The sequence below is a fragment of the Geospiza fortis genome, unplaced genomic scaffold (genome assembly GCF_000277835.1).
Source record: "Geospiza fortis unplaced genomic scaffold, GeoFor_1.0 scaffold164, whole genome shotgun sequence".
NCBI lineage: Eukaryota > Metazoa > Chordata > Aves > Passeriformes > Thraupidae > Geospiza > Geospiza fortis.
Window position 1 is genome coordinate 1945499 of NW_005054426.1, and position 14591 is coordinate 1960089.

Sequence of the window (14591 nt, forward strand, 5' to 3'; positions counted from 1 at the left end):
TCTGCTAGCCAAACTTGTAGCAGAGCCATAAATAAGACAGAGAGACAGGCTTTGGTTTGACACACAAATTATACTTGGTTCACACAGCAGACTCTTTGTGTAGCCAGAGACAGATTTTCAAATAGTAATTTTCTGGTTCTGAGTTTCCAGAACTTAAAAATCTGTTTATTGGATAATGGTGCACCTGTGTTTCACCTTAGAAAGCATGGTATCTTAACTCCAAACAAGCAGCTTGTTACTTCTGTAAATTACACAGATTGTGGGGGTTTTTTGCCAGTTGTGTAGCTCATTAGTTCATTGCAGACTGACTGCGGCTGATACTATATTGCACTGGATTTTCTGTGGTTCAGCACCCTGTCCTTGGGTGGATTAAAAGTCAGTTTCTCTGTTGCCTATGCACTAGCAATAGAAACAAGGAATCCCTGAAGAACTGTGGTCCTTGTCTGCTGCTGTTTTGGACTAGAATAAGCAGCTTTCCTTTTCTATGGATGTCAGACATGGAAGACAAGTTTGAGTGGAAAGGGAGAAAAGAAAACAACATAGTCATAAATCTTGGCAATTAAGTGGATTCTCTCAGTGTTCATTCAGGCTTCTGTGACCCTGGAAGCAGTGGGAAGATATGCTAGCAAACTCATTTACCAATAAGCAATACAGAATGACAAAGTAGCAAGATGAGACTGGTGATCAACAGTGCTGTAAATTTCAAAAGGCCACACAAATGCTTCTGAGCTATTTTTAGAGACTAATGCTAACCAGAAAATCATGCTTGAATACAGAGTATGAGTTTAGTCATTCTGTTGATAAGAAAGCAAAACGTTGTTTTGCTACAACGTAGCATCTCAGAAATGTAGATGTGTTTCTGGCGCTGTGTGTCTGCTTAAACAGAATTGTAATGACAAGTAGTGATTTTGACTTTCAGAATCATGAAAGTATGGAATATATATAACTGTGGAATATATATAACTATGGACAGGTCTGCTTTTTAGCATGATTATTAAGTTTAAGTATTTTGATTATGACAAGAATATGCAATTAAGCTACATGAACCAGTGCATGTTTGAGGTTGTTATCTAATAGGGTTTTTTTGTCATTCTTTAAACCTAAATTGTCCAGATTTCTGTCCACCATAAAGGAACCCTGACACAGAGATATCCAACAGAGCAAGGAATAGCTGCTGGAGGCTTAATGAAAAGCACTTGCAGAGTACTGCACTACAACCATTATTTCAATTTGCACATTATAAAAATTCCCAGCTGTAATAAAAAAAGAATCTAGTTATCTGAGATGGAAACTAATGAAATAAATGAAAAATGAGACTCTAAAGGCAGAAGTTTATTCTAAGGAATAGTTTCATGGCAGGAAAAGGGTGTGCTTTTATGGCAGTGAGGATTACTAGTTTGTCAGAAAGACTAGGGGAGTGGATTTGAATACTGACTGCTGTGAGCATATAATAAATATGCATGGAAAATATATTTGTGTTAACTTGTTTACAAAGAAAATGTCATAGAAGTCATGGATGTTTAATTTGAAGCATTATCTTAAAATTGTTTTAGATCTGGAGAAAACCAAGCAAACTACCAAATAGACAAGTGGGAATTGCAGTGTATTTTATGAACAAATGGTTTGCAACTTCTCAAAAGTAAAGTGTCAATTTACAATAACAGCAAACATTACACTGCAGTGTCATGATCCCCTAACAGAAATACATCAGGTGGGTATGCTGGAGGAAGGAACTGAGATGAAATGATCTCTCTCACTTGCCAGAGGTGCCTGAACTGCAAACAGTAAACATGCATGGTGAGAAAGCAAATGACTTTTTTAATATCTGTGTTTACTTGCTTTCACAGCTCTCACTTGTAAGCGCTGCTACAGAAACTGTTGAAACACAAAAATACACGTCAATGTATTTATCCAGAATGGTGCCAGGGCTATATTGTGACTGTGCCTCTGTTGATAAACAGGGCTGGAGTGGACAAAGGCACCCCATGCAGCCAGCACTGCAATCCAAACACGAAGGCCCTGACTTGCCAAAGCCCTTTAGTGAGTTCGTTGACTTTGTGCATAATAAGATCCATTCATTGCAGAGTGGGTGCATTTCTATCTCTGTAAAATGCATGTGCAGTCAAAGAAGGTTGGTGTCCAGAACATTACCTAAAGTCTCTCCAAGGACTCAGCTAGTCTCAAACCATTGGCCACAAGGCTCTTCATGCAGTTTGCTGCCACCTTTCCCCTCCTGTTTTCAAATGCCTTGGGAAAAAAGGCAGAAGCATTGCAAGGTGTTTAGGAGATGATTGGAGTTGCGATGTATTCAAAAGTGGGGGAGCAGCACCGAGCCTAAGGATGCCTTGTCTGCAGGCCCAGCTCACCCATCTCAGGCACCAGCAGAGCTGGTACTGATCACGTGCTTGGAGCTCACCAGCACATTCAAGTCATGGTGTGGTTTCAGAGTTTAAAAAGGGCTTTGGATGTTGAGAGTAGAGCAGAGGAAGGAATACATCCCTTTTTGCACTTAGCAGGCAAAAGAATGGTGTCTTCCAATAAGAGACATCCTCCTTAAAATTGAGGGCTGCTCTGTGAATTTTCTCTGCTTACAGAGATGCACTGTGCTTGTCCCAGTGTTTTTGGGGTGTTTTGTGTCGATGTGCTCCTACCCACAAGTTGTGGTTAAAAGCATATTGCAGCTCATGATGGGGGTTTGTGTTCTTGTTTCTCAAATGACACATTGGCTTGTCATCCAAGAGTGTTATTATCTCTTGTAGACAAAAAGGATTAATGATCCACAGAGAAATAATAATTTTATACTAGTGGGAGGCCAAGCTGACATTAAAGTCAGAGCAAACCCTGGTGTCCCAGCATTTGCATTGTTTCACTGTCTTCAACTGATTTCTTTTGTTTAGTCCCAGTATCTTTTGGGAGGATGCTATGCCCAGTACAACTTACCTCATTTGTTTTTGCATAAAACTTAACTTTGCTTTGCTGAGTCAGATTTCAGTGCTAGTTTGCTCGCAATAATGCTGGCAAGAACAGGGAGAGAGAATGGTTGGGAGAATAGATTGTAGAAGTTATGGAGAACTTATCAGTTGTTTATCTTTGTATATCTTAATTGCATGAGTGGGTATGAACACTGGGAATCATAACAGAGACAAGGTTGCGTGTGTTTCCTCATGACTTAAAGAGAAACCTGAATTAAACAGGTGTTACTGACTGTATCATCTCCAGCTCCAGAGGGAGCATGTGTTTAATAAATGTAGAGGTCACTATCGTACACTAGCTGTGACCGAGTCAGGTTAGTGGGTTACAGCACGTTTTAACTGAATTTGATGATAAAACAAAAGCCCTAATTCCAAAAAAGCCTTGGGGGCAGATCCTTAAAATCCCAATTTAGGAAAGCTGGTGACAAATCTAAATTGGGCTTAAAAAGTATTAAAGTAGACTTGTGCCTGTAGGTAGACAGACAAAATGGACAGAGTGCCTGTATCTCCACTGAAGCTCAGAGTGAACTCAGCGAAGGCTTGGGTACATCCCATTTGTGTTACAACTACATAAGGCATTGTGGGCAGGAGCCCTGGCTTCAAACTGCCTCACCTACCCAAATTCCCAGCTGAGCCCCACACCCAGGGGCAAGTCTCCTAAAGCACAAAGGGTTTTTACCTACAAGCAACATACTTCAGGAGCTCTGTGGCTAGGAATACTTCAGCCCCTTTAGATTTCATCCCTTGGATGTCTACATCTGGCATAGTTATATTAATAACTATGTCTTATGTCTGCTCATCATTCACTGCCAATGGTTTTATATAGCAAGTACCAAGTAGGCTGAAAAGGCAGGTGAACTAGGAGTGGCAATTACATGTGGAGATGAGAAGAGGTGGAGAAGTACCAGGCTATAGAAGGCTGAAATCATGGTGTTCTCATCAAGTGGTGAAAAAGCTTTTTACACAGTTGTCACTGTCACTTTCAAGTCTGTTAAACACTGCTTAGCAAGGAAATCCTTTTTCACCTCCCCTTATCCCATTAGCCTTAGCAGAGTTAGGGAATTTGACATAAAGTCAAGCTACCACAACTTAACAAGATTCTCAAAACCAGCTTATCTCTTTCTAAACTAAAAGTGTAGGTTTAGACCCATAGGAAAAGGAAATGTGGTAAGCCACGTTGTCTTGCACTTGCTAAGCAAGCCTGTGGAATGGTTTATCATGCTTTTGCTGATACACAGAAACTTGTTAAACTTGATTATGTGTTAAACCCTTGTTAATTTTGCAGTAGTAGCATAGGAGTCCATTGGTCATCAAACTACTGAGTTTCTTCTTCTGAGGATTACAAAGCCATCTTTGTTCAATTTTTTTCCTTCCTATTTTCCAAGATTTATTTTTATTCTTCATGTTTTCTCTTAGTTCAGTGCAATTTTGTAGTGGTAGAATAATGTGTTAGGACTCCCTGGGAGGAAGCACTGTGCCCAGTCACTGAAGGAGGTATTACAGTTGGGATTCTGGGATTCTTTATTCCCATCTCTGGTGCTGATCCCTTGTGGGGCTCTGGGCAAGAAGGTTATTGTGACTCAGAATTTCTGCAAAGCACTTTAGAGGACAGAGGTGTTTTTTCTACAGAAAGCACAATAATCTCTTCATATTTAAATTCATGTGGAAGGGACCTTTAAATAATTGTTGCCAGCACTGTTCCAGACTTTGTGAAGTACAAGTTTCTCATCCCAGCTATGAAAGCTCTTCCATGATGATGTAACCAGTTAAATTACTCTGCCTGAATATGCTTCACCGTGGCTACCATGAGTGCAGGCATCCCATTCACAGAACAATCCTATTTGTCTTTTTTAATTGGAATCCTAATATGATTGTAAAGGAATATATGTAAAAAAAAATTATAAAGGAAATCAGTTCATAGATAAAATAAAAAGAAAGCATTTCAGACAGCAGCAGTTTTATCTGGACAAACTTAGCGTGATCTTGGAAGCCTTTTCCTAAAACTGCACACATTATGACCTAAGTGTAATTGAAACTTGTCTCTTTACGTGTTCCCATGATACATTTAGAATAAAACATTAAATTTATTATCTTTCACAGATTATAGGAGATATAGATATAGAAAAGCTATTCGAAATCTCACTGTGCCCTGTTAGAAATGTATAACTTTCTAAAACTGTGTATAACCCACGAAAATTACCAGGATTCTTTGCTCCTGCAGCCTGTGTGGAGGGTACCTTGTATTTTCTTTCTCTATTCCTCTGGAATAGAAAGAGGTTTTAGTTTGTCTGGAAGGAAGATGCAACAAGTGAAAATACCTCCTTTCATACACAAATGATTTATGACTGGGACTAGTGAAATGAAACTGGTGTAAAACCAGTTTAAGTGTAGCCTGACTTAGGTTCAGCTGTAAGGAAAAGCAGTAATCATCATAGAATCACAAAATCAGTTTTAGGTGAAAGTTTAGGGCTAGATGTGATAGTAAGTAGTCTCACAGGATCCTAGAACAGCCCAGGTTGGAAAGGACCTCCAGCCTTCTGTGGAAAAGGGAGCCTGAATGAAAATAGTGCCCTGTCTGGTCACATCCTGAAAACCACCATCAGCAGAGATAGTGATTCCACTATGTCCCTGGGGAGGTTGTCTCACTGAATGGTCATTCTCATTGTAAAAACTGTATTTCTTTGGTCATAAGATTGACAAAACCTTGGTCAGTGCAACTTGCAACCATTGCTCTTTATCTTTTCTCCCTATGGCTCCTTGCAAAAAGAGAGCCTCCGTCCTCTTTGTAGCTGCCCTCTAAGGACTAAACACTATCAAATAAAACTAAGCCTGTCCAAATAAAACTGCAAAAGCAGAGTTTTAAGTATCAAAATTCTCAGTACTATTTTGTTGATTTTTTTCCCCTTAGCTTTTCACATAGGACCTTCAGTAAATGTCAGCTTAAATGCTTAGGATGGAGACAAAGGCATGCTACTTTTGGCTTACAAAAATTTTAAATGCATCTGAAACCTGAGGCTGCAGTCTTCCATTTATATGTAAGAGAATTGAGGTGTAAATATTATAGTATCGTCAAAGACTGTGTCTGGACTGCAGGAGAGATCCCATCCATGAGAGCAGCTGCAGTTCTATTGCTCAGAGGAGTCCAGACAGAAACCAGGATGTGAGAAAATGTTATGTGACATGAAATCAAGATAGATTTTCAGTATATCCCAAGTTGCAGAGTTAAATACAGCCAAGTAAAGTTGATTGCAGTCCTGTGTTGAGTTCCTAGGGACCAATTCAGATTCATATCATACTTTCACTCAGCAAAATGGGACCAAGTCTCTGCACATTCTGCTTTGGTTTTTTAGCTCACTTGCCTTCCAAAAGAAAAATCTTGTGTTTCAAAATTTTCTGGGACTTTGAATTCGTTTTAATTCAGAAAGAAAACCAAATTTTGTTGAGTAATCAATACCTATTGTTGCTTTGCTTCAGCTGAGATTGAATGCACTAGAAAAGTAACAGTTATGAAGATACAATAGTCAGGAGCTAATTGAAACTCAAAGAAAAAGTCTCCCAACACTCAGGAACAAGAGCAGATGTCCAGATTTTGCCAAAATCTGGAATTGAATTCCAAGAGTGTTGTCCAGAAGCTGTGCTTCAACAGGTACCAGATTTAAGAATACTGATCAGAACAGGCATAAATATTAAAAAAAAAAACCAGAAAACAAATCAACGCTAAAAAAATCATAGCCAAGATGAGCTAGGAAACATCAGCTGGTAGGTAATCTAGAAGTCATATGGATATAGTGCTTGAACAGTAAATGCACAGTTGAATATGACTAAGTGATAAACTAGGACATGCAGGTAATTTCTCAGTGAGCAAGAATCTGAAATAGTTTAATGGTACAGTCATTGTTTCTGCATGGCTCCGTCGCCAGTGCCTTTTGGTGTGGAAAGGATGAAAACTAAAGGGGGAAAGTTAAGCTGGAGGCGCTCTTGGAAGGAGCAGCTGTTTGAAACAGCCTGCAGCAGCATGACAGCCAGCCAGCTTGCCAGGGGCAGCACAGGATTTGTAAGTCAGATCAGAAATCTCTCCACACCTGTGTGACAGAAAGTGCAGCAAGCAGGCAGGAGCTCAGCAGCTGAGTGACTGGCAGTGCTGACAGGATGGGAAAACTACATGCACGAATGGGAAAACACACTGGAAAGCAGGACCTTAAGAAAAAAATTTAGAGAAAATAGGCAAAAGAGGCTTTCACACTCAATCATTCAATAGCATTGGAAGTGAACCAATGTTCTGTTCATACTGTCTACTTTGAATATAGGAAGATTATACTAAATAAAAGAACTGACATGTTTTTTAAAGGCCTCTAGCATCCAGTTGACTGAAACATCAGGTAAGAAAGATCTGGGAAGAATATTAAGCCAGAGCGTACAGGAAAAAAGCTTGCATCCACACATAGCACAACAAATGGACTCTGTTTTAAGTATATACCATATGTTCTATTTGTCATGTGTCTTTCTCTGAATGCAGGGCCTGCTCTGAGTACTATGTAAAGATGCTCAGCATCTTTCATACCTGCTGTAGTCAATGCATGGCTTGTGTTTTTCACTGTGTAGAGAAATCAGTCACAGACCATGTGATATGAATAGCAAATACCTGTTCATAAAAACTGTTAGCCTCCTGTATGTGGCATGCATTTCATTGGTTCTATTAATTATTCAGTTCCATGTAGTTGTGTTTGAGGTTGCTCTGAGCTATTCTGAATTAATTTAGGAGTTAATTGAAATAAGAAGGGAGATGCATATATTTAATAGTCATGTATATTTTAAGCCTAAGAATACTTGCATGCTTTGTTAAATTTTATACCTTAGAAGTCACTGTGAATGCTTTCATAGCAGGAACTTTGTAGGAACACCATGAAATATTTTTAAGAGGAAACAAAAAGAAGGGAGTGAGACAAAGGTATGTAAGACAAACAGAAAATAAGAGGAAGAGGAAGAGAAACAGCCAGCCAAGTGGGAATGAGGTGAAGAGGAGGAAAATAGATAGAAAATGAAGAGTGAGAAACAACGTAAGGTGAAAATCCATACTTCTTTTCTCTCCTTAATTCCCCGTCCCACCAGTAACATTTCTTTCCAATATCTACTCCCTTAGAGTTTTCATTTAGGTGACTTCTCTCTTGAATAAGCCACAGTATAGTCACAGGACAGTCATGGTAGCAGTGTCTTTGGAATCTTTTTTTTTTCCTCAGTGGAATGGATTGTGTGCTGAGATTGCAAAGTCAACCTGCAATCATGAGCAACTCATCAGGATGATTTCCCTGCTTTGCTGCTCCCAGGATTCCTGAAATGCAGAAACAGAGGTGTTAAGTGTAACAGGGGGAGGAGAGCATCTGAACTATGTTCATTATTGATAAAAGCATTGAGCTTGTGCAGCAAATCAATTAACCTAGGGTTTGTGCACCATGCATAGTATGACTAATCATTTTCCAAAGGCTGTGCCTGATTTATCAGGGCTGAGAAGCTGCAAGTAATCTTTCTTCTCTTGTTCCATCATAAAACATTCACCTTGGGGTAAAAGCCACAACACTTTTGGCCCCCTTTGATATGGAGTACCTTCTTTAAAAGTTCTCTGTGTTTATAGCTTGCTAAATCACTGCACATGCCATGTAAGCCTGTGTTATCCACTTCGGTGCTGCAAGCATTGTGTTACACTGCTGATTTACCAGAGCTGGCAGATTTTCTGCCTACACTTTACATGGGCAGAGGATGGGAAAATAGCTGCTATCTTCAATCCCTATCAAACTGCAAAGTGCTAGAAAGGCCAAAGCTAAGAGCCTTCTTGCTAAAACATTAATTTTTAACAGAAATCCACATGATCAGCGCTGACATTTCAGTATTTAGTGTAATGACAATTGGTTATTTAAACTGACATTTCTTTGTAAGGCTACAAATGCCAAGATGGGGAAGCAGGAATGTGCATGATCTTATGCTGTGTATTTCTTCTCCTTCTGCTTCTTCAGAAGTGAACTACTAATTATTTGCTTTTCTAATCACTAATTGTCTAGAAGATATCGCAGGACTTTACAGAAACTACCTCCACTCTGAAAGAGGACCTACACTATGTGCTGTAACTTACAGATGTGAGGGACAGAAAAGTTAAATAATTTGCCTAGAGTTACACCAGAAGGCTGTAGAAATCACAAGAACTTTCCAGAAAACCTGTGAAGGGATCATTTGTCAGTACGTGCAGTTTAACTGACACTGTGTTGATTTCACCAAATCTGTTTTGTTAAGCCGAGTGTCTGTTTTTATGTACGCTCCTACTATGAATAGAATGCAGATACCCTGAACCCCATTCTTTTGGTCTGTTATTTAATTTATCTTTCATCCCTGATGCACTTTAACATCAGTGATTGATGAATTATGTGTACATGTTTGGAGGTCAAAATGTAGCACAGGGAACCCAGTGGATAACAGTGGATATCACAAATCCTGTTCTCTCCCGCCTTTCCTTCCCACATTTTTGTTCTCTTTGTTCTCTATTGGCTCAGTGTTGTAAACTGAATAAATTCTGATGGTATCAGGCATCTTGACTTCTCACTGAAATTCAGGATGACTGCTGACTCTCTGCACTGTGCCTTTGTACTGGGAAGGCAGTAAAATTGACATTGGAAATTGAGAGGTTCTGAGAAGTGAGGAGGAATACAACCACCTGAACAAGCCAACAAAATGTTGCCAGCATTACTTTTGAAAGAAGTGTATTCTCTCACTAAGCCAGATTTTGTTCTCTGAAGTAGCTGATTTTTCTGTGGGGGCAGCATTATTATTATTATTATTATTATTACTATTACTATTACTATTACTATTACTATTACTATTACTATTACTATTATTATTATTAAAACCCCAAACTTCAAACCTCTGAAACATTTAGGCATGGAGACATTGTCCTTGGCAGTGTGTGGAAGTGGTGTTTCGGCAGCCTTGTCTGCCTCTGTGGGTGGCTGTTTTATGGCACTGAGAATCCATGAAGCCTCACATCGGGAGGAGAGGCTGTTGCAAGGAGCAACTCAAACATGGAGCCTGATTTGCTGGGTACAGGATGGTGCTCCTGGTAGTGTCTCTGAATCCAGTTTCCTTTCACAGATGAAATATTTCAGTATTGGGGGAGCTTTGCAGGAAAAAAATGAGGAGAACAAACCCAAAGGGTCCTGCTAGCTCTGCTGAAGGGTACATCCAGGCAGTGCTGGAGGTGAAACTGGCCTGGCTGAGCAGCAGCTGTTTGTCTGCCTGCTCTTCTCCAGGACTGGGATTCTGCTCCTCACCTTTCCAGACAAAATGCTTTCTGAGCTCCCTCTAAGCTTCCCAGGAAACGCTATCATTTGGCCTAAATGCTTACTTAATGGTTATTTAATTGTTCTGCTCTAATCTGAGTCTGAAAAACATATCATAAAAATACAAACAAAACTATAATGAGCTGTTTTAAAGCAGGATTTGTAGTTTCCTAAGTTAATCTGTGTCTCATACTTGACTCTTGAGTAGTACATTTCCCTGGAGATTTATTTTGAAAATGCTGCTTGTGTAGATCTAAACAGGACTTTTGAGCATCCGGCATTAGTTCAGAATACCGTGTGCTGTTCAATCTTCCTAGAATTCCCAGAAGGAGATAGTGAACTGTCATTCTGTGCTGTCTCTCAGAGAAGCTGACCACTTATTGGCCCAATGAACACTGAATTAATCTGGAGGATTGCCTATCAGGAGCTGCCAAAATGCTCCATAAAGCAGTCTCACAGCAAAGTAAAATGCCAGAAAAACAATAAAGTCAAAGAACACCAGTTGTAATACTCAGTAATTAGAGCCTTTAAAAGGATCTTAAAGATCCTCCCTGGTGGGAGCAGAAGAGGTCTTTTGTGGTTTTTATGTTGTTTTTGTTGGTTTTATGCAAAAGGGATATTAGGTGACTAAAGGAATTTTCCTGTTGTCCGGACTGTGGATTTGTTTAACCTAGCTCTAGTGTATATGTAGTAGCACTTCTGAATGTCCATCAAATTCACTTGTTCCTATTAGCTGTCTTATTTATATGTCATTTGGTTAAATATATTTGGGGTTGTTTTGTTTCTTCATTTCCTCCAAAACGCCTGCAAAGGGCTTGTTTTCTCTTAGTGTGTTTCATGACTCATTTCATGGAGATGCTTCTGTGCTGAGCTATACAAAGTTGAGCTGTCTCAAAAACAACTTTGTAATCAAAAGTGTGGCTGTGTTGAAGGACATCTCATTTTTCCTTTTTCATATTTATTCTCTCTTTGGACTTCCACAAGTCCTATTTACAGGCAGAACCAGGTTTTCCTTGCTTTCCAATACGGCATGATGTCAGGAAAATCACTGCTAATTTTTTCTGCTTACTTTGACCACCAATAAATACCACCCAAATTAAAATCCATGTTTAGTGTTTAGCTGATGCTTTTCATCAAAGTATAGAAATCAAATACAGCTTTTTATCAAGAAGAATTCTATTTTTTTGTGTTCTCACAAGCGCAACGCTATTGACTGCACTCTGTTTAGTCTTCTGCTGACCTCTGGCAAACAGCTTGTGGATTCCTAAGGATTTTCTTCACCTTTCTTTACTTAAATCATTAAAGCCAGGGATTGCTACAAACCAGATATGCTGCTAGCAGATCTCATGCTTATTTCCATGTGCAGTTCTGCCAATGCATCTCCATCTTCACTCATTCTATCTTTTCACCTCCTTGCTCTTTATAAGAAATGGAACACCAATTAGTGTATACATGGTGACTAGGATGAAATAATACAGCATTTCTAGCCTATGAAATCTAGAGAGGCCAAAGACTGCTCTAGTCAGTGCTGTAGTGCTCTCTCTGAAGTGGAGATGAGATCCAAGCCTGATCAAACTGGTTCTGAAGCTCACAGAGTCCCAGCAGTTTCAGTAGGATTTGAACAGGCATCTCCAGACTGTGAACATCTGCCAACAGCAGAGATTGAATCAGAAGGTGAAGCAAATCATCATTATTTCTTTGGGTTGTACCATTGCTCAGGTAGAGAAAGTCAGGAATAACTGTGCTACAATTCACTTCCTGCAGAAAAAAATAGCAAATCATTTCACCAAACTATAGGAGAGAAGTGACTCTAGATTCTATACAGAGCTGTGAGATAGAGAGTAAAAAGCAAGAAAGAAACCAAGAGGTACTAAGTAGATTAAAGGCAATTCAGTCCTGAAGAATATACTTGCAGAGCAATTACACAGCCTACAACTCCCAAATGCTACTAATGATTATTATGTTAATAAGAGCAGGGCTATAAACAGGTGATGCTCTTCGCTTTGGCACAGAAGAGAGTCTGCTAGTGTTAGGGTAAAGAAACTATACTGTGATGCTAAATAAGCCTCAATGCACAGAAAAAGAGCAATGATGTGACAGCAGCAGTGTGGTTTGTGTACACATTGGATATTTCTCACCCTGAATGTGCCAGCAGAGCATATAGAGTTCTGAGAGAAGCAGGTTCTTCCACTTTCACACCACTATTGCCCTGTAAACATTTCATTCATCTCTGAAGTACAACTTGCAGATTAGACTTCCACTCATTGTGTTCTTGATAGCATTTGGTCTTAAATGGCTAATAACATAGGACTGCTATTTCAGGTGCCTCCACATGAAATCTGATGCTGAGTGCCCCAGAAAAAAAATTAACCATTTGTGACAGGAATGGGATCAAATTTGCTGCTTTGAGGAAGATGTATTTGCCTACAAATGTCCACTGTGTGTCTGTGTTAGGTGCTGGTCCTAGCATTTGAACAGAGAAGCAAGAGGAATGTAAATGCTAGTGACAGTAAAACCAGAAATTATAACTATGCTTTAAAATGCTCCTTTTGGTAATATTGTTGTTCAGGATTTTGTCCCCTGAGGTAACCAGAAAATGTTCTGATCGCAGGTAACTTTTCTCAAATGGCAAAATATTCATCATCCCCATGCTACACCCATCCTTCCTGAGCAGCTCTCACTTCTCCCCTGACCTAGACCCTGCAATATTGCCTTCCAGACTGTGAATCACTCATCTCTCTCCCTTGTGCCCCCACCAAATGTTATCATCATACCCGCTTGAACCCTGACATTTGTTTTGTGTAAGCTACAATCCATGGCTCAGGCTGACATTTTATTCAGATTCCTCTTCTGAACTAAACTCAGGGAAAACACAGCAACATATTTTGTTTGCACAGAATGGCAAACTGTCTAACCATAAAAGCAAGTCCAGTAAAAAGTTTGGAAGTTTTTTCATAGCTAAATAGCCCTTTTGTATTTCAACTAGAAAACAAGCTGGGTTTGGTGTTTTTTTCTTCCTTTTGGCCTAGAAAACAGTGTTATACCACCAGTGTATGTATATTTAAAATTTGCATGTACAAATACACATGCATTCCGTAAATACATTTGCCTAAGCTATCCTTGAAAGCGGCTGCTGTGACCCCACTCCTTGCTTGCTATACCCAAGGGAGGCAGCATTGATTTTCTTCACTGAGTTTTGCAGGCTTTAATGAAAGCAAGAGAGAGGCTTGTGCCTACATTGCAATTTACTTTAATGTATGGGCAGTCTTTCAGACCTTTGTTGTTGGGACTATTCATGTGCTTAAGTGTTTTGCTGGATTGAAGCCACAGAGCAGTTAGCAAATTAGTGCACATACCAGGGTAGAGCATTCTATTTCTTCTTCCCAGACAGTTTGCATTTCCAGTATTTGTATAGGATATAGAGTGACAAGCAGCCCGTTTGCTTTATTTATTAAATTGAATGTCAAAAAATGGGATGTCTTCTCTGTAGTTAGTATTTCTGCATCACTTTCTGAAAGATCTTGTTCCCCTTTTCTTCCCATCCGAACTCCATTCCCTACAGAAAAAGTCTGGAGGGAAAAAGTCTGTGTGGTGGCTATCATTACCATACTTTATCTTCTGTGAAAGTAGCGTTGTATGCATGGTTTTTCCTTGTGGTATGTTCAGACAGTGTCAGAAAGAAAATTCATCTGCCAAATTTTTAGAGTGATAGCGACCACAGGTATTCATCGCAGGCTGACTGAAGCTTCTCTGAGAGCATTTTCCTAATTCTGTTCTTCCAGCTTGGAGTATGGGAGAGTAGTTGTACATCTCCTTTGGAATGAAATTCTGACAGTAGCATTTGAATTGGAAAAACACACATTTCTACACAGCTTATTAGGCAACAGATGTGTTCTCACTTTGTTAAATTATTTGTGAGCTTCTATATTGATACTTCTTTAGCAACAAATTGATCAGGTGAGTAGAGGACCTCCACTCTCCCACTGGCACTGCTTTTTATGGCATGTGCTCTCAGTCACCAGCTCATTTATTCCACACCTCTCTTGTATTAATATTGGGTGGCTTTCTCAGAGCAAGGTCATATGCACCAGAATTCCACCTTGCAGAAAGCAGGGCTGCTGACTGCATCTTAGTTTGCACGTTGACACTATTTCCTGGCATTCTAGGCCTTTTTCTATCCTGCTTATATTGCTATCTCCATGCTTGTTGCATTAACTTTTAATTCCTGTGTGGACTAGTAAGCCAGAAGTTACTTTAAGACATGGCTATGCAATGTTTTCTCATGGTGCAGCTTCTG

General features: G+C 39.6%; 1 protein-coding gene across 1 annotated transcript in view; it reads left to right on the forward strand.

Annotated features, from left to right (window-relative positions):
• SCUBE1 (signal peptide, CUB domain and EGF like domain containing 1) overlaps nt 1-14591 on the forward strand; it is a 194651-nt gene that overhangs the window by 51594 nt on the left and 128466 nt on the right. The gene's annotated exons all lie outside the window — the stretch shown is intronic.